Source organism: Lutra lutra, chromosome 8 (assembly GCF_902655055.1).
Source record: "Lutra lutra chromosome 8, mLutLut1.2, whole genome shotgun sequence".
Lineage (NCBI taxonomy): Eukaryota > Metazoa > Chordata > Mammalia > Carnivora > Mustelidae > Lutra > Lutra lutra.
Window position 1 is genome coordinate 121,870,613 of NC_062285.1, and position 10,394 is coordinate 121,881,006.

The following is a 10,394-nucleotide window of genomic DNA, read 5'->3' on the forward strand; positions in this document are numbered from 1 at the left end:
CAAACCTCAAAACTGCAATGGTGGGGAATCAGAGAAAGAAAACAGAAAGAAACAAAGTCTTCCACGCAAGAAGGGCCTGCAAACTAAAATCCAGACCAAACACAAGATGAAACCCAATATTAAGAAATTTGACTGAAAATAAGTAAGGGAAATGAAAAGTGCAACATAGGGAACGTAGCCAATAGTATTATAATAACGCCCTCCAGCAAGACCCACACCGCCCAGGTAAGGTCAAAATATACCCTGCATTTTGAACCAGGGTACAGAGAGTTGAGGACTGATAGAAAGTGCATTGCAAATTACTTTAAAGTAAAAATACTTGCTCTATTTCAGGCCACATTGTATTCCTCAACCCATCCCCATTAGCTGTTCAGCAAATGAAAGTTCTCCCAGATACTGCCAATACCTTGAGAATTTGCTCTAGTTTTTGGAAATGCATTGCCTTTTTTTTTATATATAAGATATACCAGTAGCTTTTTGCCAGGTACCATTTTCAATTTCAATATAAGCCAACCCAAGCTTAATTAAAAACATACTTCCTTGTCTAGCCTTCTACCCCAGAAGTTATTTCTAAGAAAAAAGCCAAATTTCTCTTAACAACTCACACAGGAGCCTAGATTATCCATTTATGTTCACTGAAAATGGCTATTTAGTTCTCATGTTTAACTAGAACCTGACTACCTTTATAAAAATGAACCAAATGTAAATGTATTCTCGGCCTGCAGAGACAAGATATAGAATGTGGAGAATGATCCTTGTGGTTTTTTTCTCTGTTCAGGTATCACATAAATTGATAGACCCCCAACTACATTCATAAGTACAACTGGTGCTTGTTCAGGGTATAGTGACCCGTGTGTAGGATGACTTAAAACCATGTCATATATGGAAAAATTGATAGAACTAAAGATGTTCACCATATGGGGCGCCTGGGTGGCTTAGTTAGTTAAGCATCTGTCTTTGGCTCAGGTCATGATCTCAGGGTCCTGGGATTGTGCCCTGCATGGGGCTCCCTGCTCAGTGGGGAGTCTGCTTCTTCCTCTTCCTCTGCCCTCCCCCCGTTCATGCACTCTTTTGCTCTCTCTCTCCCATATGTGCTCTATCTCTCTCTCAAATCAATAAATTAAATATTTTTTTCAAAAATAAATAAAATAAAAAATAAAGATGTTCATCCTGAAGAAGAAAGGATTTGGTGACAGGAGTGAGGGGTGCGGCTTCAGGGGGAGTAGAAATGTAATGGCCTTCCAATATTTGAAGGCTGGCATGTAGAAGAGAAAATGGCCTTGCTCTAAAAGGCAAGAATAAAATAAGACCCAGAATCAATAGGTGAAAACTTTAAGAAAGCAAATCACGGATGTCCTTACAGTGCTGGGCCCCATTTAGAACAGACTGTCAGCAGAGGTGTCTTCATGCAGAAAAATTTATTCACAGGAATTTTTATAGAGGACATTCAAGAATCCACAGGGTCATTCATCTAGAAGATCTTTACCGTCCTTTCCAATCCTAAAATGTAATGATACAAAGAAAGACTAAGGAGAAAACTATGGAGATGTGACGAATAAATGTACTGTGAGATCCTGGGTTGGATTCAGGCCAGAAAAAGAACATTCACAAGAAAGCTGGCAAACTACAATAAGGTCTGTGGAGTAGTTAATAGCATTGTATCAATGGTGACTTCTTGGTTTTGATCATTACAGTATGGTTATAGAGGATGTTAACATTAGAGGAAGCTGGGAACTCTCTACTCTCTGGGAACTATTTTTGCAACTTCTCTGTAGTTGTAACATTATTTCAAAGGAAAAGCTTTTTTAAAAATTAAACAGCTGGGTGCCTGGCTGACTCAGTTGGGGAGGAGCCTGCATTCTTGATCTTGGGGTCTTGAGTTCAAGCCCCACATCGGGTGTGGAGATTACTTAAAAATAAAATCTTAAAAAATAGGGGCGCCTGGGTGGCTCAGTGGATTAAAGCCTCTGCCTTCGGCTCAGGTCATGATCCCAGAGTCCTGGAATCGAGCCCCGCATCGGGCTCTCTGCTCGGCAGGGACCCTGCTTCCTCCTCTCTCTCTCTCTGCCTGCCTCTCTACCTACTTGTGATCTCTGTCAAATAAAATAAAATAAAATCTTTAAAAAAAAATCTTAAAAAATATATATATATTTTGGGGCGCCTGGGTGGCTCAGTGGGTTAAGCCGCTGCCTTCAGCTCAGGTCATGATCTCAGAGTCCTGGGGTCGAGCCCCGCATCGGGCTCTCTGCTCAGCGGGGAGCCTGCTTCCTCCTCTCTCTCTGCCTGCCTCTCTGCCTGCTTGTGATCTCTCTCTGTCAAATAAATAAATAAAATCTTTAAAAAAATATATATATATATATATATTTTTTTTTTAATCTTAAAAAAGAGGTGGTTCATTCAGTTGAGTGTCTGACTCTTGGTTTTGGCTCAGCATTGTGGCATTGAACCTTGGGTTGAGCTCTGTGCTCAGCATGGAGTCTGCTAAGTTTCTTTCTCTCTCTGCCTTCTCCTGCCCCTCCCTAAAATAAATAAGTTGGGGCGCCTGGGTGGCTCAGTGGGTTAAGCCGCTGCCTTCGGCTCAGGTCATGATCCCAGGTCCTGGGTTCGAGCCCCACATCGGGCTTTCTGCTCAGCAGGGAGCCTGCTTCCTCCTCTCTCTCTGCCTGCCTCTCTGCCTACTTGTGATTTCTCTCTGTCAAATAAATAAATAAAATCTTAAAAAAAAAATAAAAAAAAATAAAATAAATAAGTTAATCTTTTAAAAAATTAAAAATTAAATTGAAAAAATTAAACAGCAATATCAAAAACTTCAGGGATAAGAAGAGTCCATAGTCCCGAAGTTCCAGAACATAGTCTGTTGCCCACCCATCCCTTGGGCCTGGCCTCCCTCAGTTCTATCAGATGGGCTAACTCAATGAAATACAAACAGAAAACAGTGTTATTTTTCTCTATCACTCCCTCTGAACATGCTCTGTCAAATTGCCCTTCACCCCAAGCCCAGACAACATCTCAAGCATATTTCGTACTCTAAGATTTTTTAAGCTATGTTCAACAATTAAAACTCATTAAAAAGTTCTATTTAAAACTTCAATCACATACCCAGTTCAGAGTCTCCCACCACCACCACCCCTGCCCCAGACCTACCCCGACCTACAGCATGGTGACCTCAGCCCTACAGCGTGGAAAGGAGGTACTATCTGTTCTTCCTTCATCTCCTTCATTCTCCTTCCCCTCAGTGGGCCAATTCTGGCTTCTCCAAGGTCAGGGTGGAGGGGTAGGGGGATTAGAAGGAAAAGAAGCAAATGTATTTTTGTGGTGGGTCCCATTAAAATATGGTAGATGATGGCCTTGAGATAGGAGGAGCACCTATGCAGGCTTTCTCCAATGGGATGTATTTATGGGCTTTCAAAGGCTCACTGTAGAAGCCACCTGATTGAAAAGCTCCCTAAAAGCAAATGTACTTTCCCACTTCTCTCAGAAATTTCTCACATACTTCTCAGCTCCTGCTGAGAGATACACCATAGAGCAGCTTATTGCTGGGGTTCCTTTACCCCACAGGCAGCTCTCCTGGTTGAAGGCCAGCCATCTTCCATCACAGCTCCTAGGAAACACATATGCCCACCATTGAAAATTCTGGTAGCACAGACAGCTCTCTCACCACTGCCCTCCTCACTCACTTTGAGTTCACTGTTTGGTCTGACCAGCCTCCCACATTCCATAGTCATCAGGCAAGAAGCAAGCATCGGCTTCCATTAATGTATGTCCCTAAACTGTCCAGAAGACACATAACCATTTTTCCATGAATTCTCCAACCCTGCTCTATTCCAATGACAGGGCACTGCCGGAGCCTCCAATTCTCTTGAGGGTCCCCTCATAAGAAGAAAAAGGGAAATGCCACAACACTGTCCACTACCTCAGGGACCCTTCTTAATTCCCATTCTCCCGCACTCACTGTAAGTGTGTGATGGAGGCTGATAACAATTTTGCTGTCTTTCATTATTTCTGCATGGCTATGTCTAATGTTAGTACCCCATTTGGAAACCTGGGGATACTTATCACCTTTCATTCTCAGCTTTGGGGCTTCAGATGAAAATTTCACGACACCATGAAAAGTCCCATTCAATATCCTATTACACTTACAACACACCATGACGCCTTCCGTATAAACCCCTCAGTCCTTTATCAGGACTATCTACAGACCTCACAATGGGAAACAGAGAAGCTGTGATTTTTGGCAGAGGCCTGTGTCTGGGCTGCTGAGATAAAACTTTTGGAAAGATTCAAACCACAGACTTTTGCAATAGTTACACAATCACTTCCAGCCCACCCTCATGCTAAATGCATTCCAGAAAACTGAACATTCCTTAGGAGGCCATTATACAACTGTAGCAGAAAGGGTTGAATTTGATGTGTAGGACTATCTTTGGGGGGTTGAAAATATATCAGATGAGAAGGAAAGACATAATTAGGACAGGATAACTTTATATTGCTAAAGGCCATTCTGTAGAGAAGGGATTAAATCATTCTGAATCATTCCCAGGACTACTTAATGGGAGCCATAAGGAAGCCAGTTTGGGGCCCGATAATATTCATTCATTCACTAATTCATTTACTTATTCATTCACTGAGTTTCTGCTATGCTTCAGGCTCAAATTGGGGTTGGTGTTGTCACAATGCATATGATTTGGTTCCAACCCTCAAGGAGCTAAAAAAAAAAAAAAAAAAAAAATCTCCATATTGGAACAAGCTGTCAACAGAAGTAGTGAGATTCCCCCACGGATCTCACACATGCATATCTTGGAAGACAGTGAGGAGGGACGATTCAAGATTGAGGAGTGAAAGTAAAGAAGCAGTGAAACAGCTGAGCTTTCTAGTCCCTTCAACCCTTCCAAAATTAAGGTTCTATCTACACTCATGAAGGCACAGCACAGACATGATGTCCTGCTGGCAGTCCGCATAAAATAGAATGAAAGAGTCGGGGAACTGGCTTGGTTGCAGAAATTAATTTCAGACAGATAATAGGACCGAAAGTGTACAGAGTCCAATGTGAAAGATGTGTTCATCAAAATGCAGAGAATCAGTAACAAGATTTCCGTCAAGGAGACCTAGTCTGGCAGAGGAACTCAGGTAGCTAGAGAGTAATGGAAATGTTTATGAACGGTATATGTGCACTTGCACTAAAACACAGAACAAAGAGAAAGATGTATGATTGTTATTGTCCAGCAATGTTACATGGGGTTTTTCCTGCCTCTACGTTGTGACTGAGGGAGCAAGTGTGCTTAAATAAAGTGCTGGATTCACCAAGACATCCACTTCCAGCCTATGCATAAGAAAGAATGCCAGGGGTGCCTGGGTGACTCAGTTGGTTAAGCATCTGCCTTAGGCTCAGGTCATGATCCCAGGGTCTGGAGATCAAGTCCCATGTCAGGCTCTGCTCAGCAGGAAGCCTGATTCTCCTCCTCCCTCTGCCTGCTGCTCCCCCTGCTTGTGCTGTCAAATAAATAAAACCTCTAAAAAATAATTAAGAAAGAATGCCAACAATGTCGTCATGCTGGTGGTATAGAAAAGTACATCATTGTCTTCCCAAACCCTGTGGGAGAGACTTCAAGAAATGCAATGGTAAAGAAGGGAGGTAGAGATTCCCTGCCAAGGGAAGAACACAATCTTGGTCTTGTAAATACATGTTTACCAAGAGGCAGAAACCAGTAAGATTGGGGGAGAAAATCTGGGGGAGAATATATTCAATTTTCTGTTGTTGCCATAACAAATTTCTGCAGAATACTGGCTTAAAAGAACACAAATTTATTACCTTACAGTTTATTGGGCAGAAGTCCACTGGGGGGTCTCACTGACTTGAACCAAGTTATCAGCAAGCTCATTTTTTGGAGATTCTAGAGAATAATCTATTTCCTACTCACTTAGGCTACTGGCAAAATTCAGTCCCTTGGAGTTATAGAACTCAGGTCCTCGTTTTCTTGCCGGCTATACCTAAGGACCATTCAGAGCTAAATAGAGGTCACCACATTCCTCAACTTGTGGCCCTCTTCCTCCATTTTCAAGCATGGTGGAGAGCATCCCTCTAGTGTCACAGTTCTCTGACCTTTCATCTGTAGTCACATCTCTCTCCCTGACTATAGCTGGGATATGTTCTCCACTAGCAAGGACTCATGTAGTTTGATATTAGATTGGGCCTACCTGGATTACAAAGGATAATTTCTCCATCTCAAGGTCCATAATCTTTTTTTTTTAAATATTTTATTTATTTATTTGACAGAGATCACAAGTAGGCAGAAAGGCAGGCAGAGAGAGAGGAGGAAGCAGGCTCCCCACAGAGCAGAGAGCCCGATGTGGGACATGATCCCAGCACCCTGGGATCATGACCTGAGCCGAAGGCAGAGGCTTTTACCCACTGAGCCACCCAGGCGCCCTCAAGGTCCATAATCTTAATCACATCTGCAAAGTCCTTTTTGCCATGTAAAGTAACACATTTGACTGGAAGTCCTAGTAACAGCCATTAGATAAGAAAAAGAAATAAAAGGCATCTAAATTGATAAGAAGTAAAACTTTCACTGTTTATAAACAATATGATACTATATATGGAAAAACCTGAAGACTCCACCAAAAAACTACTAAAACTAATAAATGAATTCAGTAAGGTCACAGGATACAAAATCAATATACAGAAATCTGTTGCATTTCTATACACTAATAACAAAGAAGCAGAAAGAGAAATTAAGAAAATCCCATTTATAATTGCACCAAAGATAATAAAAACAACTAGGAATAAACTTAACCAAGGAGGTGAAAGACCTGTATTCTGAAAACTATAAAACACTGATGACAGAAATTGAAGGCAACACAAACAAATGGAAAGATATTCTATGCTCATGGATTGGGAGAACAAATATTGTTAAAGTGTCTATACCACCCAAAGTAATGTACAGATTAATGCAATCCCTATCAAAATATCAATAGCATTTTTGACAGAACTAGAACACAATCCTAAAATTTGTATGGAACCACAAAAGACCCCAAATAGCCAAAGCAATCTTGAAAAAGAACAAAACTGGAGGTATCACAATCCCAAATTTCAAGATCTACTACAGAGCTGCAGCAATCAAAACAGTATGATACTGACACAAAAACTGAGATAGAGATGAACAGAAGAGAATAGAGAGCCCAGAAAGAAACGCACAACTATATGGTCAATTAATTTTCAGCAAAGGAGGCAAGAATATGCAATGGAAAAAAGACAGTCTCTTCAACAAAAGGCGTTGGGGACACAAAAATAAACTCAAAATGGACTAAAGACCTAAATGTGAGACCTGAAGCCATAAAAATCCTAGAAGAGAACACAAGCAGTAATTTCACTGATATCAGCCATAGCCACATTTTTCTAGATATGTCTCCTGAGGCAAGGGAAACAAAAGCAAAAATAAACTACAGGGACTGCATCAACTAAAGTCTTCTGCACAGCAAAGGAAATAATCAACAAAATCAAAAGACAACCTACTGAATGGGAGAAGGTATTTGTGAATTAAATATCTGATATTTAGTATCCAAAACATAAAAGATCTTACACAACTCAATACAAAAAATATATATACCATTAAAAATGGGCAGAAGACACAGACATCTCTCCAATGAAGACATAAAGATAGCCAACAGACATATGAAAAGATGCTCAACATCACTCATTATCAAGGAAATGCAAATCAAAACCACAATGAGATATCATCTCACAGCTGCCAGAATGGCTAAAATCAAAAACGCAAGAAACAACAGGTGTTGGCAAGGAAATGGAGAAAGAGGAACCCTCATGCACTGTTGGTGGGAATGCAAACCAGTGCAGCCACTGTGGAAAACAGTTTGGAGGTTTACCCAAAGAAGGCAAAAACACTAATGACAAAAGATACAAGCATCCATATGTTTATTGAAGCATAATTTACAATAACTAAGATCTAGAAGCAGCCCAAATGTCCATCGAGAGATGAGTGGATAAAAAAGATGTGGTATGTATATACAATGAAATACTAGTCATCCATAAAAAAGACTGAAATCTTGCCATTTACAATGACATAGATGGATCTTGAAAGTATTATGCTAAGTGAAATAATCAGTCAGAGAAAGATAAATACCATATGATTTCATTCATACGTGGAATTTAAGAAACAAAATAAATGAACAAAATAAAAAAGGAGATCAACCAAAAAACAGACCCCGAACTATAGAGAACAAACTGTTGGTTACCAGAGGGAAGGTGGGCAGGGGAATGGGTGAAATAGGTGATGGGGATTAAGAATACATTTATCATGATGAGCACTGAGTAATGTATAGAATTGTCGAATGGCTGTATTGTACACCTGAAACTAATATAATAGTATATACTAACTATGCTGGAATTAAAATTAAATACATATGTAATAAAATGTTCAACTAAAAAATAATATTTAGTAACTTTATATAGTGACCGATGGTAATTACCATTATTATAGTGAGCATTTAGTAATCTATATAATTGTTGAATCACGATATTATATATCTGAAGCTAATGTAATATTGTATGTCAACTATATTTCAATTTAAACAAATAAAAAGTGAGGGTGCCCGGCTGGCTTAGTCAGTGGAGTACACAACTCTTGACCTTGGGGTTGTGATTTTGAGCCCCACTTGGGTGTAGGTATTACTTCAAAGAAAAAAGCAAAAAAATAAAAACAGTACTGCTATGGAAAAAATGAAGTAACAGATTCACAGTTTCCAGGGATTAAGGCATGCACATCAGCAGAGGCAAACAGGGGCACTGTTCCGCCTATCTCAGAGGGTTTGACCTGTGTTCTCTGGAGTTTGGGAAGCACAGAGAATGGTGCCTGGTTCTCACCTAGAAAAGTCCAAAGGGAAGAGGCTGGCTGGAACAGTGTATGATAGATAACAAAGAGAGAACACTGCATTTCCAGAGTTTAGAGAAGCACCATGCCTCTGTGGGCCAAATGAATGCTATAAAGAATAGCCAGGTCATGAGGGGCTGAGGAGCTCAGTTGGTTAAGCAGCTGCTTTGACTCAGGTCCTGATCCTGGAGTCTGAGATCGTGCCCCATGTTGGGCTCCCTGTTCAGCGGGGAATTTGCCTCTTCCTCTCCCTCTACCCTTCCCCCTGCTTGAGCTTGCTTGCTCTCTCTCTCTATCTCTCACAAATAAATAAATAAAATACTAAAAAATAAAAACAAAAAAGAATAGCCAGGTCAGAGATTTCTTGAAAGGACACCACCCAAGAACACTGCCTGCCAAGGTCCAGACTGTCCCAGCAGAAAGAGGCTGCAGGTTATGAATTGCTGGAGTTGGGTTAAGGGCATATCAAAAGAGGACAGCAAGGGAGAGCCTCACCCACATTAGGAAATATTGCAGCATCAGAGGTCTCCAACAGAAAATCCCCAAAGAACCCATAAAAGCCCCCTATTTGAAAAATGATCAGTGTTTGGATGTTTGCTATGCAGAGGGTTTTCACAGACTAGCACCAACTAGGTTTAAAAAAATACCCCTCTTCCTCCTGCTTAACCCTGGAGCATCTAACGAATAGGGGAAAGAGGTGGAAAGAGTAAGAAAGGATAAATGGACCTCGGCTCCCCACTTGCCCATTTCAAGTATCTTGGAGAACAGGGACAAGAAGCTTTCAATCAGGTATGGATAACTGCTCTTTCGTCTGGACTGCAGACATGCCATCCAGACTGAAGAAGACCTGGAAACTTCGGGGGCCACTGCCACATCAGCAAGCACCAGAAGCACCCAGGAGGCCAGGGTAATGCTGGTGGCCTGCATCACCACAGGATCAACTTTGACAAAAATCACCCAGGTTACTTTGGAAAGGTCAATATGAGGCATTACCACTCAGAGGAACCAGAGCTTCTGCCCAACTGTCACCCTTGGTTAACTGTGGACCTTGGTCAGTGAGCAGACACAGGTAATTGATGCCTTAAAACAAAACAAAACAAAACACCAAGACTGGAGCTGCTCTTATCTTTGATGTGATGTGATGGGGCTACTATAAAGTTTGGGGGAAGGGAAACTCTCAAAATAGCCAGTCACCATGGAGGCCAAATTCTTTAGTAGAAGAGCTATGGAGAAGATTAAGGAAGTGAAGTGGTGGGGGGCTGTATCCTGGTAGCTTGAAAGTACATGGAGTGGGATTCATTAAATGCTAACAAGTGCTCAGACACGAAATTAAAGTCTTGAATTAGATTGGGCTGGGATTGTTAATACCTCAAAATGTTCTAATCTCCAGGGTCCAGAGAAACAAAAGCCTTAGACGCTATCCAGAAGCTTGGGATGGAGTTTAGCTGCAGGTTTTATTGGAAGGCAGTGGTGAGAAAGAACCAAATGGCTTCCTCCTTGCACGGCACA

General features: G+C 41.1%; 1 pseudogene; it reads left to right on the forward strand.

Annotated features, from left to right (window-relative positions):
- The first annotated feature begins 9,709 nt into the window (after window positions 1–9,709).
- On the forward strand, window positions 9,710–10,158 carry LOC125107002 (60S ribosomal protein L27a-like; annotated as a pseudogene).
- The last annotated feature ends 236 nt before the right edge of the window (window positions 10,159–10,394 follow it).